Source organism: Mustela nigripes, chromosome 2 (genome assembly GCF_022355385.1).
Source record: "Mustela nigripes isolate SB6536 chromosome 2, MUSNIG.SB6536, whole genome shotgun sequence".
In the NCBI taxonomy this organism is placed as follows: Eukaryota; Metazoa; Chordata; class Mammalia; order Carnivora; family Mustelidae; genus Mustela; species Mustela nigripes.
In genome coordinates, this window is record NC_081558.1 from 26036983 (window position 1) to 26055434 (window position 18452).

Genomic DNA, 18452 nt, shown 5'->3' on the forward strand with positions numbered 1-18452 from the left:
ATAAGTGGTTAAAAGTTGTGCTGACATAGAGGCTGTGGCCTAGGCGCGTTGAGCCGTCCATTCCGGGTCATACTGAATATCCCTAATCCTGTGTCAAAACAAGAGAGCTCCGATTTAATGTTCATGGACTAGTGCAGCTTTTTAAGAGAAGCCGAGGAAGGATTGCGTTTCTTTTATCATTTCTCTCCCTGAAGCATGGAAAACTTAATTCCTTATGTTAAGAAAGTGGAAAGCCTCGTTCTTAAAATTTTTATCATCTTAATGTTTTTCTGATTACAAAATGAGGTATACGTCTTGTAAAAAAAAAAAATTTTAAGCACATTCCCCGTAATTTCCTCCATATCCCCATATTTCCTTTATACCGTTGGTGCAGTTCAAGGTTAGTAGCTTGCCCTACCTATACCCCTACCTTAGTTAAGTCATTATCACCCAGCCTTAAGACCTAATTAAAAATTTTAACTGACTTGGGAAATACTTTCTTGATCTCTCTAGATGAATTACTCAGGCTCAAAGAATCACAACCACTCTTTTTTTTTTTTTTAAAGATTTTATTTATTCATTTGACAGAGAGAGATCACAAGTAGACAGAGAGGCAGGCAGAGAGAGAGAGAAGGAAGCAGGCTCCCCGCTGAGCAGAGAGCCCGATGCGGGACTCGATCCCAGGACCCTGAGATCATGACCTGAGCCGAAGGCAGCGGTTTAACCCACTGAGCCACCCAGGCGCCCCCACAACCACTCTTAATAGTTTAAATTTCACATTTTAAAAAATATTTATTTATTTGACGGAGAGAGCACAAGCAGGCAGGGAGGCAGGCAGAGAGGGAGGGGAAGCTGGCTCCCCGCTGAGCAGAGAGCCCGATGCTGGGCTCGATCCCAGAACCCGGAGACCATGACCTGAGCCATAGGCAGAGGCTCAACCCACTGAACCATCCAGGCACCCCTTCACATATATTATTGAGTTTTTCCCCCCTCCCACCCAACTTGTCTGAAAACGTATGCCATTTCTGTAAGCCGTTATATTTCCTGGAGTTGGCACACCGTGATATTCAAGTATGGTTGAGTGATCGAGGGGATGGCTGACTAAACTATATTATATCCATACAACATAATGCTATCAGAAATTAGAATAATGTAGAATTATAAATTCTGATGAAAAGTTCTCCAAGATACAGTAAGTGGAACATGCCAAATAATGACTAAGTACTGTAAAACAGTATAATAATGTAGATTTCCTCTGGGTATTTGTGTCTGTAAATGCAGAACAAGAATTTTTAAGTAGCATCTGCAATAGGGATGGTCGTTACCTGTTTAACCTGTTTGGAGGCAGGACGAGGCCTTCCCAGGAAGTAATGGAACCTGGTTTTGGTGCAGTAATCAGAAGAACTTAATCTGTACTTTAAACATTTTACATTTAAACAGAAGAACTTAATCTGTACTTTAAAAATTTTGCTTTTATTGAAATGCAATAAAATACACCAATTTTAACTGTACAATTGTATGAATATAAACAAATGTATACAGTAGCATAGCCAACACCATAATTATGATAGCAGTCATTTCTATTACCCCCGAAAGTTCCCTTATGCTCCTTTGTACTCATCCTCTTCCCTCACCCCAGCCCTTGGCCAAACACTGATCCGTCACAACAGCTTTGCCCTTGTCAAAATCTCATATAAATGAAATCATACAATATGTAGTCTTTTGTGGATAGCTTTTTTCCCTCCTAGCATAATGATTTTGAGATTCATCTATGTTATGGCGTGTATCAATATTTTCTTTTTCACTACTGAGTAGTATTCCACTATGGATATACCACAGTTTCTTTTATGTATTCACCAATTCAACAATTTGTAAACTTTGGGTTGTTTAAAGTATTGAGCTTTAGAGTGCCTCAGTGGCTCAGTCATTAAGTGTCTGCCTTCAGCTCAGGTCATGATCCCAGGGTCCTGGAATTAAGCCCCACATTGGGCTCCTTGCTTGCTGGGAAGCCTGCTTCTCCCTCTCCCACTCCCCTTGCCTGTGTTCCCTCTCTCGCTGTCTCTCTCTGTCACTCTCTGTCAAATAAGTAAATACAATCTTTTTAAAAATTAAAAAAATTGGACTTATGAATAAGATTGAACATTTGAGGGGCACCTGAGTGGCTCAGTGGGTTAAAGCCTCTGCCTTCGGCTCAGGCCATGATCTCAGGGTCCTGGGATCGAGCCCTGCATCGGGCTCTCTGCTCAGCCGGGAGCCTGCTTCCCCCTTTTTCTCTCTGCCTGCCTCTCTGCCTACTTATGATCTCTGTCTGTCAAATAAATAAATAAAATCTTTAAAAAAAAAAAAAGATTGAACATTTGAGTACAAGTGTTTATATATCTGTATTAATTTATTTTTACAAGAAGTATTTATCCATGTATTATGTATATAATTTAAAAGTAATCTTTGGCTTTGATAAATGAGTCAACCACTGTTTGACATACATTCTTCCATATTTTCCTCCCTGAAATACTAACATCTCTATATAAATGTTAAAGGGATTTTATATTGCTAAGCAACTCCTTTTCAATTTAATAATATACTATGGAGGGCGCCTGGGTGGCTCAGTGGGTTAAGCCGCTGCCTTCGGCTCAGGTCATGATCTCAGGGTCCTGGGATCGAGTCCCGCATTGGGCTCTCTGCTCAGCAGGGAGCCTGCTTCCTCCTCTCTCTCTGCCTGCCTCTCTGCCTACTTGTGATCTCTGTCTGTCAAATAAATAAATAAAACCTTTAAAAAAAAATAATATACTATGGACATTTAAAAATATCAGTATTTATAGATTCAACTCATTCTTTTTTTTTAAATATTTTATTTATTTATTTGACAGATCACAAGTAGGCAGAGAGAGAGGGAGAAGCAGGCTCCCCACTGAGCAGAGAGCCCAATGCAGGGCTCGATCCCAGGACCCTGAGATCATGACCTGAGCTGAAGGCAGAGGCTTAACCCACTGAGCCACCCAGGCACCCCAACAACTCACTCTTTTTAAGACCTGCATTCAAGGGGCGCATGGGTGGCTTAGTTGTTAAGGATCTGCCTTCGGCTCAGGTCCGTGACTCCAGGGTCCTGGGATCCAGCCCTGCATCAGGGTCCCTACTCAGTGAGGAGTCTGCTTCTCCCTCTTCCACTCCTCCTGCTTGTGTTCCCTCTCTCATTGTCTCTGTCAAATAAATAAATAAAACCATTGTTTTAAAAAACTGCGTTCCTTTATAGCTACATAAAATAACTTACTTAACTGATCTATAAAATTGTAAAACATGCATATTCTTCTATCTAAAAATTCCACTTCCAGGAATTTATGGTAATGAAAATTTTTCTCAAGTTTGTTATGTTCAGGGGCACCTGGGTGGCTCAGTCGATTAAGTGTCCAACTCTTTGATTTCAGCAGGGGCCCTGATCTCAGGATGGTGAGATGGAGCCCCAAGGTGGGCTCAGCTCTCAGTGCCTTCTCTCTAAATAAATGAATAATAAATAAAATAAATAAATAAGATCTTTTTTTTTAAAAAGTTTGTCCCATTCAAACAATGTTCATCATAGCATTGTTTGTAATGGAGAAACTGGAAACATCATTTTTTTAAAAAATATTTAAGTCACCATTTGCCTTTGCTGATCACTAATCCAGATATCCCAATTTTGCTTTTGCTACAATTTTATAAATTCACAAGGATAAGTTAAGACAGTAATTAGACCCATTGCCAGGATAAGTATTAATTGCTTTCTAACAGTTCTATCCTAGGAGGTTCTATAGTTGCTTATTTCAACTCATGCATTCTGCAGGATGGAGTTGATTAAGAAAAATATGAAAAGTTTTAAAAAGAGTAAGATATTTTGTATGTTTGAAGGCCGCCTGAGTATAGCTCCATTTGGTAGAACTATACTTAAACTGTTATTTCTCAGAATGCCCTGGGCAGTCAAAAGGAAAAACTTTACTCTGGTGGACAATAAGGTAAAGCAATTTTGTATACTACACTAGGTTTATTCTGCCCTTTTTAAAAGTCCAGATATTCCAGCAATAACAAGCAAGATGAAATTAAATGTAATTAAATGTTCAACATTTAAAGAGCACCAGGAAAATGCAAAGAGAAAGCAATATTTTTGTACTTAGACTTTAAACTTTTTCAGCAATTTAATAGAAATGTTTATTAATTTCTGGTGTAAAGCCAAATACTATTTAATTTTGTAATAACTAAAAGTCTATACAGTTACCTGAGAGATTTGCATTTTCCTAGAATTTAACTTAAATGGAATTAAAGACTGTATCTTCCTTGAAAAGAACCTTCTTTTTTTTTTTTTAAGATTTTATTTATTTATTTGTCAGAGAGAGAGCAAGTGAGAGCGAGCACAGGCAGACAGAGTGGAAGGCAGAGTCAGAGGGAGAAGCAGGCTCCCTGCGGAGCAAGGAGCCTGATGTGGGACTCGATCCCAGGACGCTGGGATCATGACCTGAGCCGAAGGCAGCTGCTTAACCAACTGAGCCACCCAGACGTCCTGAAAAGAACCTTCTTTTGTACTGGAAGTACATGTAATAAGTTGCTTACCAGCTGAGTAACTTAAAATTGCATTTTGGAGGCTTGTTAGATTAAAAAAAAAAATCCTTGTACCCTTTAAGTCTTTTTGAATTTTATATAGAATTCCTTAAAACAATGTTCACCTGATTATATGTCTTCCCGAGTTGATTCTAATGCCTGTTTCTATCAGCCAGATTAGAAAAACTCATAATTCATAAGATAGTAGCCAGAGTGCTCAAGAAGGTCTTGCCTCAATCATGAAGAATAGTTACTGCCAAACTGAGCATTGGTAGTTGGGATGCAAAATGATGCAGCCACTGTGGAAAACAGTATGGAGGTTCCTCAAAAGTTAAAAATAGAGCTACCCTATGATCTAGCAAGTGCACTACTAGTATTTACCCAAAGAATACAAAAATATAATTTGAAGGGCTACATGCACCCTGATGTTTATAACAGCATTATCAACAATAGCCAAATTATGGAAAGAGCCCAGCTGTCCATTGACTGATGAATGGATAAATATGTATTATCTATATACAATGGAATATTACTCAGTCATAAAAAAAGAATGAAAGCTTGCCATTTGCATTGACATGGATGGAGCTAGAGAGTATTATGCTAAGTGAAATAAGTCCATCAGAGAAAGAGAAATACCATATGACTTTGCTGTATGTGAAATTTAAGAAATGAAACTAATGTTCATGGGGGAGAAAAAAGACAGAGGCAAACCAAGAATCAGATTCTTTTATTAACATATAATGTATTATTTGTTTCAGGGGTACAGGTCTGTGATTCTTCGGTCTTACACATTTCACAGCGCTCACTACATCATATAATCTCCCCAGTGTCCATCATCCAGCCACCCCATTGTTGTAATTGGCAAGATTTCTGGTTTTTGGTGGCTGCATGGTATTCCGTAATACACACACACACACACACACACACACACCCCACATCTTCTTTATCCATTCACCTGTTGATGGACATCTAGTTTCCTTCCATAGTTTGGCTATTGTGGACATCACTGCTATAAACATTGGGGTGCATGTGCCCCTTCTGGGTCATAGCGTAGCTCTATTTTCAACTTTTTGAGGAAACTCCATACTGTTTTTCAGAGTGGCTGTATCAGCTTGCATTCCCACCAACAGTGTAGGAGGGTTCCCCTTTCTCTGCACCCTTGTCAACACCTGTTGTTTCCTGACTTACTAATTTTATCCATTCTGACTGGTGTGAAGTGGTATCTCACCATGGTTTTGACTTGTATTTCCCTGATGCCAAGTGATGTGGAGTACTTTTTCAGGTCTCTGTTGGCCATTTGGATGTCTTTTTTTGCAGATATACCTGTTCATGTCTTCTTTGCATTTCTTGATTGGATTATTTGTTCTCTGGGTGTTGAGTTTGATAAGTTCTTTATAGATTTTGGATACTAGCCTTTTATCTGATAAGACATTTACAAATATCTTCTCCCATTCTGTTGGTTGGCTTTTGGTTTTGTTGACTGTCTCCTTTGCTGTGCAAAAGCTTTTGATCTTGATGAAGTCCCAGTAGCTCATTTTTGCCCTTTTGTCTTTGGCGATGAAGAAACAGATTCTTGACTATATAGAACAAACTGATGGTTACCAGAAGGGAAGTGGGTGGGGGTGGGTTAAATAGGTGATGGGGATTAAGGGGGGCACTTGAGATGAGCACCAGATGATGTATGGAAGTATTAAATCACTAAATTGTATACCTGAAATGAATATTACACTGTGTGTTCACTAACTGTGATTTAAATAAACTTTAAATAAACTGAGCACTGCTTTGGACCTACCTAACAAATCATAAAAGAACTGAAAGGATCAAATCATTTCCAAGTAACTTAACTGATTTATAGAACAAAGCTCAAGATTTATAAGAATACAAAAATATCCAATACCCAACAAGGTAAAATTCTGGCATCTAATCTAAAATTACCAGGTATGCAAAGAGTCAGGACACATGACCCATAATAATGAGATAACCAGTGAAACCAACTCAGAACTGACACAATGTTATCTTAAATATAAATAGAGACATGGAAGACATAAGATACACATGCATCAAGTTTCTAGAAATAAAAATTACAATGTCTGAGATGAAAAATAGACTAGATGGAATTAAATAGCAGATTAGACTATACAGAAGACTAATGAACTTAAAGGCTTAGCATCAGAAACTATCCAGAATGAAAGACAGAGAGACAGAAGAGTAATAAAACAGGACAAAAACATGAAGAGTATCCATGAGCTGTAAGGGCATAACTACACTAAAATAATAAAACAGAGTTATAGCCAATAGTCCCACAAAGGAGATAAGTAAGATAAAAAAAAATAGCCCATTAATTCATAAGTAGTCAGATTAAAAAGGAAAAGGGGAATAAAGAGGAGATTAAGACACAGAGAACAAATAGCAAGATAACAGATTCCAGGGACGCCTGGGTGGCTCAGTTGGTTGGACGACTGCCTTCGACTCAGGTCATGATCCTGGATTCCCGGGATCGAGTCCCACATCGGGCTCCCAGCTCCATGGGGAGTCTGCTTCTCTCTCTGACCTTTTCCTCGCTCATGCTCTCTCTCACTGTCTCTCTCTCAAATAAATAAATAAAATATTTTAAAAAAATAACACTTCTAATTAACCCATGGATCCATCTAAGAACTCAAAAAGGAAATTATAAGGTATTTTGAAATGAATGAAAATAAATACAAAATCTATCAGAATTTATGGGATGCTACTAAAGCAATACTTAGGGGGAAATGTAAGCACTAAAAACCTACATTAGAGAAGAGGAAAAGATCTCAGATCAATGACCTCAGCTTCCACGTTGAGAAACAAAAAACAAACAAACAAAAAAAGAACAACCACCAAAACGAAAACAAAGTAAGCAAAAGAAAGACAACAGTCGTAATCAGTGAAATGGAAAATAGAAAAATAGAGAAAAAATAACCAAAATCTAATTCTTTGAGAAGATTAATAAAATTCATAAGCCTCCAATATCAGGAATGAGAAAGGTTCTCATCCCTATAGTTCCTACAGATAGTGAAACAATAATGAGAGAATATTATGAGTAATTTTATGCCCATAAGTGCAACAGCTTAAATAAAACTGGCAAATTTCTGGGGCACCTGTGTGGCTCAGTGGGTTAAGCATCTGCCTTGGTTGGGTTCAGTTTATGATCTCGGGATCCTGGGGTTGAGCCCCACTGTTACAGGCTCTCTGCTCAGCGGGGAGTCTGCCTCTCCCTATCCTTCTACCTCTCCCCACTGCTCCTGCTCCCTCTCCCTCATATACTCTCTCTCTCAAATACATACATAAATTCTTAAAAAAATAATAATAAAGAAACTGGGAAAATTTTTGAAAGACATAGACTACCAAAGCTCATTCAAGAAGGAACAGGCAAACTTAACAGCCTTGTATCCATTTTTTTAAATTGAGTGTGAACACCTTTCCACAAAGAAAATTCCAGGTCCTAATGGCTTCACTGGTGAATATTACTGGACATTTAAGAAATACACAAAACCATCTTGACATTACTCTTAAAATTCACTCTCTGAGGCCTGATGCCTAAACCAAAGACATTACAAAGAAACTGCAAACTAATACCCACCAATACCCAACACAAAAGCAGAAATTCTTTGGTGGGAGGGGATTGGATTTTATTAATCCAACTGTACAAACGACCCCCCCATTGTCTGCCACCCCTACTTTCTTCTAAAAAGTACGGGGGTGAGAGGGAGAGATGGATTGAGTGGAAGAAGGAACCCCTCCCCCCAGGAGCCACTTACAAAATGGAGGGGAGATGGGCCCAGGGGATGACATCACAAAAATAGCAACAGATAAAAGAGGAGCCAACAGAACCACTACACAACACAAAGTTGAGCAGGGGGAGGGGGATGGGCGAGGGCAAGGGGAGCACAAGGGAGACGGGACACTGGAAGAGAGAAGCCCAGAGGCTTCTCCCTTCTTTCTCACAGCCTCTAAAGCTGCTGGCTCCACCTGGACAGGCCAGTGAGTTCTGCAGTATATGTGTGTGTCTTCTCTTCCCGTGCTAGGGGCCCAAGAGAAGGGGCAGGGACCACCAACTCCCCCCAGGGCTACACCTGTGCCTGCCTTCTCTACCCCACTGAGGAATGTCTGCCAAGAGCTACAAGAGAGGTAGGGCCCCAGTGTCAGGCTTCTACCAGGCCCCAGGCCCATCTCTGACAAGCAGAAGCTAAAAAATAAAATATTAACACATAAAGCCCAGAGAAGAATAACTGCTACATCACCAGGCCCAAGAAGACAGACTGAAAGGTAGGAAAGAGAAGCAAAACACATCCAGACTCTGGAGCGCATTTCAGGACCATGGCAATGACAGTCCCACTGCCTCCCTCACCCACAGGCTGGGACAGGGATCCTTGTAACAGGAGATGAGGTATAAGGGCTCTGTGCCTCTTCAAGCTTTGTTCAATCAAGCCAGGGAGGCAGAGAAATATAGGAGCCCAAATACAGCAAGTCAAAGCCCTGATGCCAGCGTGCAAGAAATGGGCAAGGCCTGGGAGCAGGGTACAGCCAGAGTCCAGGTCTGAGAACAGCCTGAACTTCAAATATTCTGGTCTGTCAGACCACGTATCCCAATTTGGGGCAAAAATATGGTCATTAGGAGAAAAGCCCAAAAGAGGCTGAGAAAGGGCTGGTGAATTTGGTATAAGGGACGCATGTCTGGACAGCATCTCTTACCCACCGTCTTAAGGCCCCAAATCACCAAGAAACTGCCTCAGTCATGACCTCTCTTGCTTCTTCAAGCTGTTTGGTTCTTTAAGGGGGTAGGACTTGGGTCGGTCTTGGAGGAGGGATGGGTAAGAAAAGGGAGAATTCCCCATTTATTCCCTAAAGCTGTCTCCTAAACCCCATGAAAGGGATACTGCAGGGATTGGATCCCAACTCTTCTGGCCAGAAACCTTTAACATCCCTGCAAAAACTAAGGCTGTGGGGCTAGAGAGGAGGGTTAGGCATGGGTCCTGGGGTGTCCATCATTGGCACAGAGGAGACCCCTGCCCCCAGATCTTCCTCCAGCCTCTGTTCTGTGACAGTCATTGCCGTAGGCCTTCAGAGACTATAGCCACCACAATGCTTGGCTCAGCTTTGGCGTCCTGGGTCTCTGTAGATTGCAATACATATAAATAAGTTTCCAGAAGACTGAGCAATCCAGGTTCTTTTGCATGCCCCCCTTAGTTCTTTCTCTGCCCCCAGGAGCCACTGTGTTTCTGCCCCATGGGGATGGGAAGCCAGTGGAAACAAGGACCAAGAACTAGACTTGGAAACCATCAACCTCGCCAGTGTCACCCATTGTTAGCAGCCACCAGCTGCGCCACACCATCACAGATGTACAGACTGGATCTGCTAGTCCTGAGGTAGAGATCACAAGCCCAGATGGTGGAGACCTCGGGGGTCAGTAACCCATACATGCTCTGTCATACCTGTGCATTTGTGGTGGAGCCACTTCTTGCAGGAGGCCTCACACAGAATGGTATGCTGGCCATCACTCACCTCATTGCAGCAGGCACCACATGGGTGTACCAGGCCTGGGGGAGGCGAGGCCCTGGGCACCCACCTGCCTTGCTGGGGGGCGGTGCCAGGCTGTTGGGATCTAGAGTTCCCCACAATACTGTTCGTGGGGGAAACTGGGCTGATTCCCATTAAGAGCAGCAGCTGGGGAGCCTGAGTGAGGTTCCTGGGGAAAAGCACTGAGGGCAGGTGGATTCAAGGCTTTCCCCCAATCCTAACCAGGGCCAGGAAAGCCAGGGTCTGGACTAAGGAGGAACTTGTATTGGGAGGCAGGCAGGGGAGCCCTTGACCAGGTCTCTGGAGGAGATAAAAAGCTCCTGGCTGCATAAAGTGTTAGGGGAGAGAAAGAAGGGACAGCTCCCCTCTGGGAGTTTGTCCCATGGTGGGTGAGATCATGGGGCCAAATCCTCCGAGTGGGCCTGGCATCATCTGCCTGCCAGGAGGGCTGAAGTTTTGACCCAGAGGCTGGTTGAGGGGTTGGCTAGGAGAGTTCATGTTGCCTGGGGGTGAGTAGCCAGGGCCCTGGGTGGGGGGTGGTGTTTATGTTGAAATTAGGACCCATGGGGTTGTAAGGGAAAGGGAGGGTTTATCAATGAAGAAGCTGGAGACATCCTCCACTCCCAAAACCATAGCCTGGGAGTAGCTGGCCTGCCACGCCCCCTGTACACAGAAGCTTCCAAAGGGGACAGGACTGCTAAAGAAGGGGGAGTCTGTGCCCCCTACCTTAGGGGCTCTGAAAGTCATCCTCAAAAGGATTGGATGCAACCAGGTGATCCACCATGGGAGTCATGCATGGTGCAAACTCCGTCAGATATGAGTATGCAGGGCCCGGAGTATTTGACCTCCTTTGCTTTTTTTCTGGGCTCTTCATCTGCAGATCTGCTTTGTCCTGCTTCCTCAGGGTGCTAGGTGGAGCAGGGGTGTGGGGGGGGCAGCCACTTCCTACCAGCTTGTCAAAGTGGGCGTGGCTCTGAGGTGGCTCTGGTGGCAGGGGCCCAGGGTCAGTGTGGTGGGGGACAGACTCATCCTTGGGGGCACCATCCCTGGGAGGGGGATTAAGGTGCCCTCAAGGAATGGCCAGGCCAGGTAGCAAGGTGAGGCACCCAGTAGAGTGCCAGCCACCCAGTCCCAGGAATGAAAATTCTAAGCAAAATTTTAGCAAATCAAATCCAAAACTGTATTAAAAGGATAACACATCAAGACCAACTGGGTTAATCCTAGGAATACAGTTCGTCTAGAATTCAAAAGTCAGGCAATGTTAACATACCAATCATGTTCACAAACTCAGAAAGGAAAACCATATGATCATGTCAATAGATCCAGGAAAAGCATTTAACAAAATCCAAAGCTGTATTCCTGATCTAAACAAAACAAAACAATAACCAAAAAAACCAGAACAAAACCAAAAACCTCTCAGCAAACTAAGAATAGAAGATTTCATTGACCTGATAAAGGACATCTACAAGAAAACCTACCGCTAATATTATACTTAATTATAAAAGGCTGAATGCTTTCCTTTAAGATCAGGAACAAGACAGATTTCCACTCTCACCAGCGCTATTCAACATTGAATTGGAGACTCCAGCCAGTGCAATCAGGCAAGAAATATAAATAAAAGCCATCTACTAGAAAGAAGTAGTCTTTGTTCAGAGATAGTATAATCTTCTAGATAAAAAATATGATGGACTCTATAAAAAAAGTTACTAGGACAAGTAAATGAGGTTTTTATAAGGTTGTGGGATATAATGCTAGTATACAAAAGTAACTAACAGTATTTTGAATTAAATTTTGAATGGAAAACTGAAAATTGAATTTTATTTTATTTTATTTTATTTGCTTAAAAGATTTTATTTATTTGACAGAGATCACAAGCAGGCAGAGAGGCAGGCAGAGAAAGCGGGGTGGCGGGGACGGGAATCAGGCTCCCTGCTGAGCAGAGAGCCTGATGTGGGGCTTGATCCCAGGACCCTGACACCATAACCAGAGCTGAAGGCAGAGGCTTAACCCACAGAGCCACCCAGCACCCCTGAAAATTGAATTTTAAAAATAATATAATTTATAACATCAAAAATAAGACAGGCGTAGGGATAAATCTCACAGAAGATGTGAAACATTTGTGCCCTGAAAACCACAAAATATCGCTGGGAGAAATTAAAGAAGATATAAATAACGGAGAGATATATTTTGTTCATGGATCTGGGGGCAAAATAACTAAGATGTCATTTCTCCACCAATTTATCTACAGATTTAACACAATTCCAGTCAAAGTCCCAGGAAGAATTTGCATAGAAATTCATAAACTTCTGCTTCTTCAAAAGATGCTGTTATGAAAATGAGAAGATAAGCCACAGACTGGGGGAAAATGTTTGCAAATCATATATCTGAAAAAGAACTTGTATCAAGATGGGTATTAGGGAGAGTACATGTGATGAGCACTGGGTATTATATGCAACTAATGAATCACTGAACACTACATCAAAAACTAACAATATAAAAACAGTGGCTAACTAAACATAACAATAGGGTGAAGGGCAGAGGGAGAGAGAGAGAGAGAATCTCAAGCAGATTGCCTGCTGAGTGCAGAGCTGAACACAGGGCTTGAGCCCAGTCCCCTAGGATTATGACCTAAACCGAAGTCAGATGCTTAAAGCCACCTATGTGCCCTTTAAACAACTCAGTTTTTGAAATGAGCAAAAGATTTTAGCAGACACTTTACAAAAAAAAAAAAAAAAACAGAAGCAAAACAAACAAACAAAAAAACCCCCACAAGTAATAAACATAAGAAAAGATGTTCAATGTCACAGGTCATTAGGGAAATGCAAATTAAAATCCCAGTGAGATAATAATACAAACCTATTAGAATGGCTAAAACTGAAAAGGCTGACCATACCAAATGTTGCATAGGATGTGCAGAAAATGGAACTCATACACAGCTGGCGGAAACAAATTAGTACAACCACTTTGGAAAAGTCTGGCAGTTTCTTAAGAAGTTAAACATTTACTTACCATATGATCCAGCAATCTATTCATATAATTCCTAGGTATTTGCCTCACAGGAAAGGATATATATGTCTATACAAACACTTGTATATGAGTGTTCATAGCAGCTTTATTTGGAATAGCCAAAAAACTAGAAATGATCCAAATATCCATCCACAAGTGAGTGGATAAGACATTTTTATTATAAGCCATATAATAGAATACTACTTGGCAATAAAAGTAATGAGCTTTTGATACATATAATATGAATGAATCTCAAAACATGCTGAGTGAAAGAAGTTAGACCCCTTTCTACACTGCCCCTCTCTCCCTGAAAACGTACATGTGTACCAAATCTGTCTCCATGCCCTCACTAGTCAGGAGCAACTCTCAGCTGCTGAGCTTACCACTTTTTACATCAGTGTTAAAACAACCAGACGCTGCCCACGAGAGCCTCAGGAGCTGGGCAGCCTCACTTATCCCTAGCTGTGACTTCCATGCCAGTGCTATTTTGAACAGTAGCTACATTCATTAGGGCGGCGGCTGTCACAGCGGGATGGCTGGCTTTGGGGCTGGGCTTGGGACTGTGTTTGGGAGCCTCATCACTGGTTATGCCAGGAACTTTTTTTTGAGGTTACAGCTCTTCTCCTGTGCCATTCTGGGCTTTTCCTTCTCAGACTCTATGGGGCTCTTTTGCCTGATGGTAGTTTTTCCTATCCTCTTCACCATGTTAAGGAGCCCTCTCCACCACTCATGGCTCTTTCTCCCATGTCTCATCTGCTCTGTATGTTCTTTTTCCTATATATCACTAGGAAGGCTGGAGAAAGCGGTTAGCTCAGGTTTTGGCAGAGGGAGGACAAATAAATACCATATTAAGAAATGACAAAAAAAGATTTTTAAAAATTACATTCTATATAATTCCACTTATATAAAACTCTAGAAAATACAAATTAATCAATAGTGATAGAAAACAGGTCAGTGATTATTTGAGAAGGAAGGCAGGAAGGAATGAATGCAAAGGAGCATGAAGGAAGTTTGGAGGGTGATGGATATGTTCCTATCTTGATTATGGTGATGGTTTTATGGATGTACTCACTTTAAAAACATTTTTTTAAAGACTTAATTTTTATTTATCTGAGAGAGCATAAGCAGGGTGAGGGGCAGAGAGAGAAACAGACTCCCCGATGAGCAGGGAACCCGATGTGGGGCTTAATCCCAGGACTCTGGGATCACGACCTAAGCAGAAAGCATACACTTAACCCACTGAGCCATTCAGGTGCCTCTTATGAGTATATTCAAATGTCAAAACCTAACAAATTGTACACTTTAAATGCCTTCAGTTAACTGTCCATTATACTTCAATAAAGCTGTTTTTTAAGAACACAAATTGCTGGGTTCTACCACCAGAGCCTCTGGCTATAAAAATATTTACACACTTCATTAGATCATAATCAATCATTTCAATAGTTTTCTCTTCAAGTCTAAAAATCTATTCACTTAATGGCAAGTTATAACAATTCTGGAATATAAAGTTACTATTTTTTGAAAGGAATTCTGCAAGTAATTTATGGTACAATGTATTTATACTGGTTAGTATGGAAAACATAAACAGGAAAAAAAATAAAGGATAAAGGATCCATGAAGTTTAACTTTCTAATTGGCTAAACAGACATGATGATAGGATGACAAAGAAAATGGGGAGGCAAAAAGAAACAGAAGAACCTAAGCCTAGTGGTAAAGTCAGTAAAATAGAATGAGACCTATGATTATTAGACAACAATAATTTTTTTAAAGATCTTATTTATCCATTTGACAGAGAGATCACAAGTACCCAGAGAGGCAGGCGGAGAGAGAGAAGACAGCTGGATGAGCAGGCCTCCATCCCAAGACCCTGGGATCATGACCTGAGCCGAAGGGAGAGGCTTATCTCACTGAGCCACCCAGGTGCCCACAATATACATATATATATATTTTTAAAGTAGGCTCCATGTTCAGCACCCAACACGGGGCTTGAACTCACAACCCAAAGATCAAGACCTAAGCTGAGATCAAGAGTTGGATGCCTGACCCATCAGGCGCCCCTGACAATGGTAATCTTAATTTGAAGAAAGGCACAGCATAGCATTCAAGTAGTGGTAACAGAGAAAGGCTGGTATTCAGAAGTAGAGAAGTAACAGAGGTAGAATTCTCCTGCCATGCTTTATCTATTTCAAACAAACTGGGAAATTAATTGAAAAAAACTCTAGGAGCTCTATTTTATTAATAAGTGCTAATTTCTATTGGTATAAACACCACAATTCTATCAAGTTGCAGATGGCATGTAAGTAATATATCTTCGATATATGGAAGAATATCAAATTGTTAATGATAATTTAGTCATTAATATGACTTAACACATTTTGTTATTTAAATATTTATCCATAATCAGAAAAGTTTTTTATCTTCTTCAGCTGCTTTTAGAGGACTAATATTAGGAAATTAGTAATTAAAAATTTCCCCAAGTTAAGGAAGCCTGTAAAATGCAGTGTATAAAAACAAAGCACAGCAAAGGAAATAGGTGACAAAACCAAAAGACAGGGCGCCTGGGTGGCTCAGTGGGTTGGGCCGCTGCCTTCGACTCAGGTCATGATCTCAGGGTCCTGGGATCGAGTCCCTCGTCGGGCTCTCTGCTCAGCAGGGAGCCTGCTTCCCTCTTTCTCTCTGCCTGCCTCTCCATCTACTTGTGATTTCTCTCTGTCAAATAAATAAATAAAATCTTAAAAAAAAAAAAAAAGACAACAGACAGAATGAGAGAAGATATCTGCAAATGTCTTAGCAGATAAAGGGCTATCCAAAATCTATAAAGAACTTATCAAACTCAACACGCCCCCCAAAATAATCCAATCAAGAAATGGGCAGAGTAGGGGGGCGCCTGGGTGGCTCAGTGGGTTAAGCCACTGCCTTCGGCTCAGGTCATGATCTCAGGGTCCTGGGATCGAGTCCCGCATGGGGCTCTCTGCTCAGCAGGGAGCCTGCTTCTCTCTCTCTCTCTCTCTGCCTGCCTCTCCATCTACTTGTGATTTCTCTCTGTCAAATAAATACATAAAATCTTAAAAAAAAAAAGAGAGAGAAATGGGCAGAGGACATGAACAGACATTTCTGCAAGGAAGACATCCAAATGGCCAATAGAGACATGCAAAAGTGCTCCATATCACTCGGCATCAAGGAAATACAAATCAAAACCACAATGAGATACCACCTCGTACCAGTCAGAATGGCTAAAATTAACAAGTCAGGAAACAACAGATGCTGGCGAGGATACAGAGAAAGGAGCCTCTTACTTTACACCCTCCTACACTGTTGGTGGGAATGCAAGCTGCTGCAGCCACTCTGGAAAACAGTATGGAGGTTTCTCAAAAAGTTGAAAATAGAGCTACCCTATGACCCAGCAATTGCACTACAGGGTATTTCCCCCAAAGATACAAATGTAGTGATCTGAAGGGATCATGCACTCCAATGTTTATAGCAGCAATGTCCACAATAGCTAGACTATGGGAAGAGCTTAGACATTATCAACAGTTGAAAGGATAAAGATGTGGTATATATACATAATGGAATACTACTCAGCCATCAAAATATGAAATCTTGCCACTTGCAATGATATGGATGGAACTAGAGGGTATTACGCTAAGTGAAATAAGTCAATCAGAGAAAGACAATTATCACATGATCTTACTCATATGTGGAATTTAAGGTTTTATTTATTTGGCAGACAGATAACAAGAAGGCAGAGAGGCAGGCAGAGAGAGAGGGAAGCAGGCTTCCTGCTGAGCAGAGAGCCCGATGAGGACTCAATTCCAGGACCCTGGGATCATGACCTGAGCCTAAGGCAGAGGCTTAACCTACTGAGCCACCCAGGTGCCCCTCATATGTGGAATTTAAGAAACAAAACAGGAACATGGGGAAAAGAGGAAAAAATAAAACAAGACAAAATCAGAGAGGGAGACAAACCTTAAGAGACTCTAAATTATAGGAAACAATCTGAGGGTAGCTGGAGGGGGTGAGGTAATTGGGTGAAGGGGATTAAGGAGGGCATGTGATGTAATGAACACTGGATATTATATAAAACTGATGAATCACTAATCTGTATTTCTGAAACTAGTAATAGACTATATGTTAATTAATTGAATTTAAATAAAAACAAAATGGAATATACCCAGTAGTATCAGTTAAAACACCATTAATAGGGCGCCTGGGTGGCTCAGTGGGTTAAGCTGCTGCCTTCGGCTCGGGTCATGATCTCAGGGTCCTGGGATGGAGTCCCGCATCGGGCTCTCTGCTCGGCAGGGAGCCTGCTTCCCTCTCTCTCTCTCTCTGCCTGCCTCTCTGTCTACTTGTGATCTCTGTCAAATAAATAAAATCTTTAAAAAAACACCATTAAGAGATACTAAAATTGGTAGATCAAGGAAGTGAGATATAAATATATGTTCAGAATTATTAGAATGAACTAAAATAGGAAGAGTTACAAACTTCATCTTTGGAGTATGCAGTTTGGTGTTGAAAGACCGTATATGAAATTATTTTTGTTATATTAGACCGTTTTCTACTTCTTGTTGCTTCAACTCTTGCATGTATTATTTTGATACAAATACATACTTTTAAATGAAGGTTATAATTACTTAGAAAAATATAAATACAAAATATATAGCTCAAAGCAGGATGTTGTGACAATTGTTCAAGTCCTGCTCTACCCTTACCAGTCCTATAACATTAGTCAAGATTTTTAACCATTCTGTTCTCAGTTTTCTTATCTGCGAAATATGAATGGAAAAGTGCATGCCTGGGCATCTGGGTGGCCTAGTTGGTTAAGCATCCAACTCTTGATTTCAGCTCAGGTCATGATATCAGGGTCGTGAGACTGAGCCCCACATCAGGCTTTTTTTTTTTTTTTTAAAGATTTTATTTATTTATTTGAGAGAGAGACAGTGAGAGAGAGCATGAGCAAGGAGAAGGTCAGAGAGAGAAGCAGCCTCCCCACGGAGCTGGGAGTCCGATGCGGGACTCGATCCCAGAACTCCGGGATCATGACCCGAGCCGAAGGCAGGCATCCAACCAGCTGAGCCACCCAGGCATCCACCCACATCAGGCTTTACATGGAGTCTGCTTAAGATTCTCCCTCTCCCTCTCCCTTTGTGTCTCTAGCCCTGCTTGTGTGTGTGGTCTCTCAAAAATAAATAAATAAATAAATAAATAAAAAGAATAACAGATTAAGTTGTGAGCATATGAAAACAAAAGAGATTTTAACAGAATCTTTCTTAAATGTACTGAAATATTTTTACACTTTTAAGGATATTACCCAGTAACTTCAAAAGGGACTAACAGCCAATATATTATCAACAAATTAAAAT

At 41.1% G+C, this 18452-nt stretch overlaps 2 pseudogenes; one reads left to right on the forward strand and one right to left on the reverse strand.

Annotated features, from left to right (window-relative positions):
* Positions 1 to 9860: 9860 nt before the first annotated feature.
* Positions 9861 to 11360, reverse strand: LOC132010421 (pygopus homolog 2-like; annotated as a pseudogene).
* Positions 11361 to 12489: 1129 nt separating this feature from the next.
* Positions 12490 to 15533, forward strand: LOC132010422 (ATP synthase F(0) complex subunit C2, mitochondrial-like; annotated as a pseudogene).
* The last annotated feature ends 2919 nt before the right edge of the window (positions 15534 to 18452 follow it).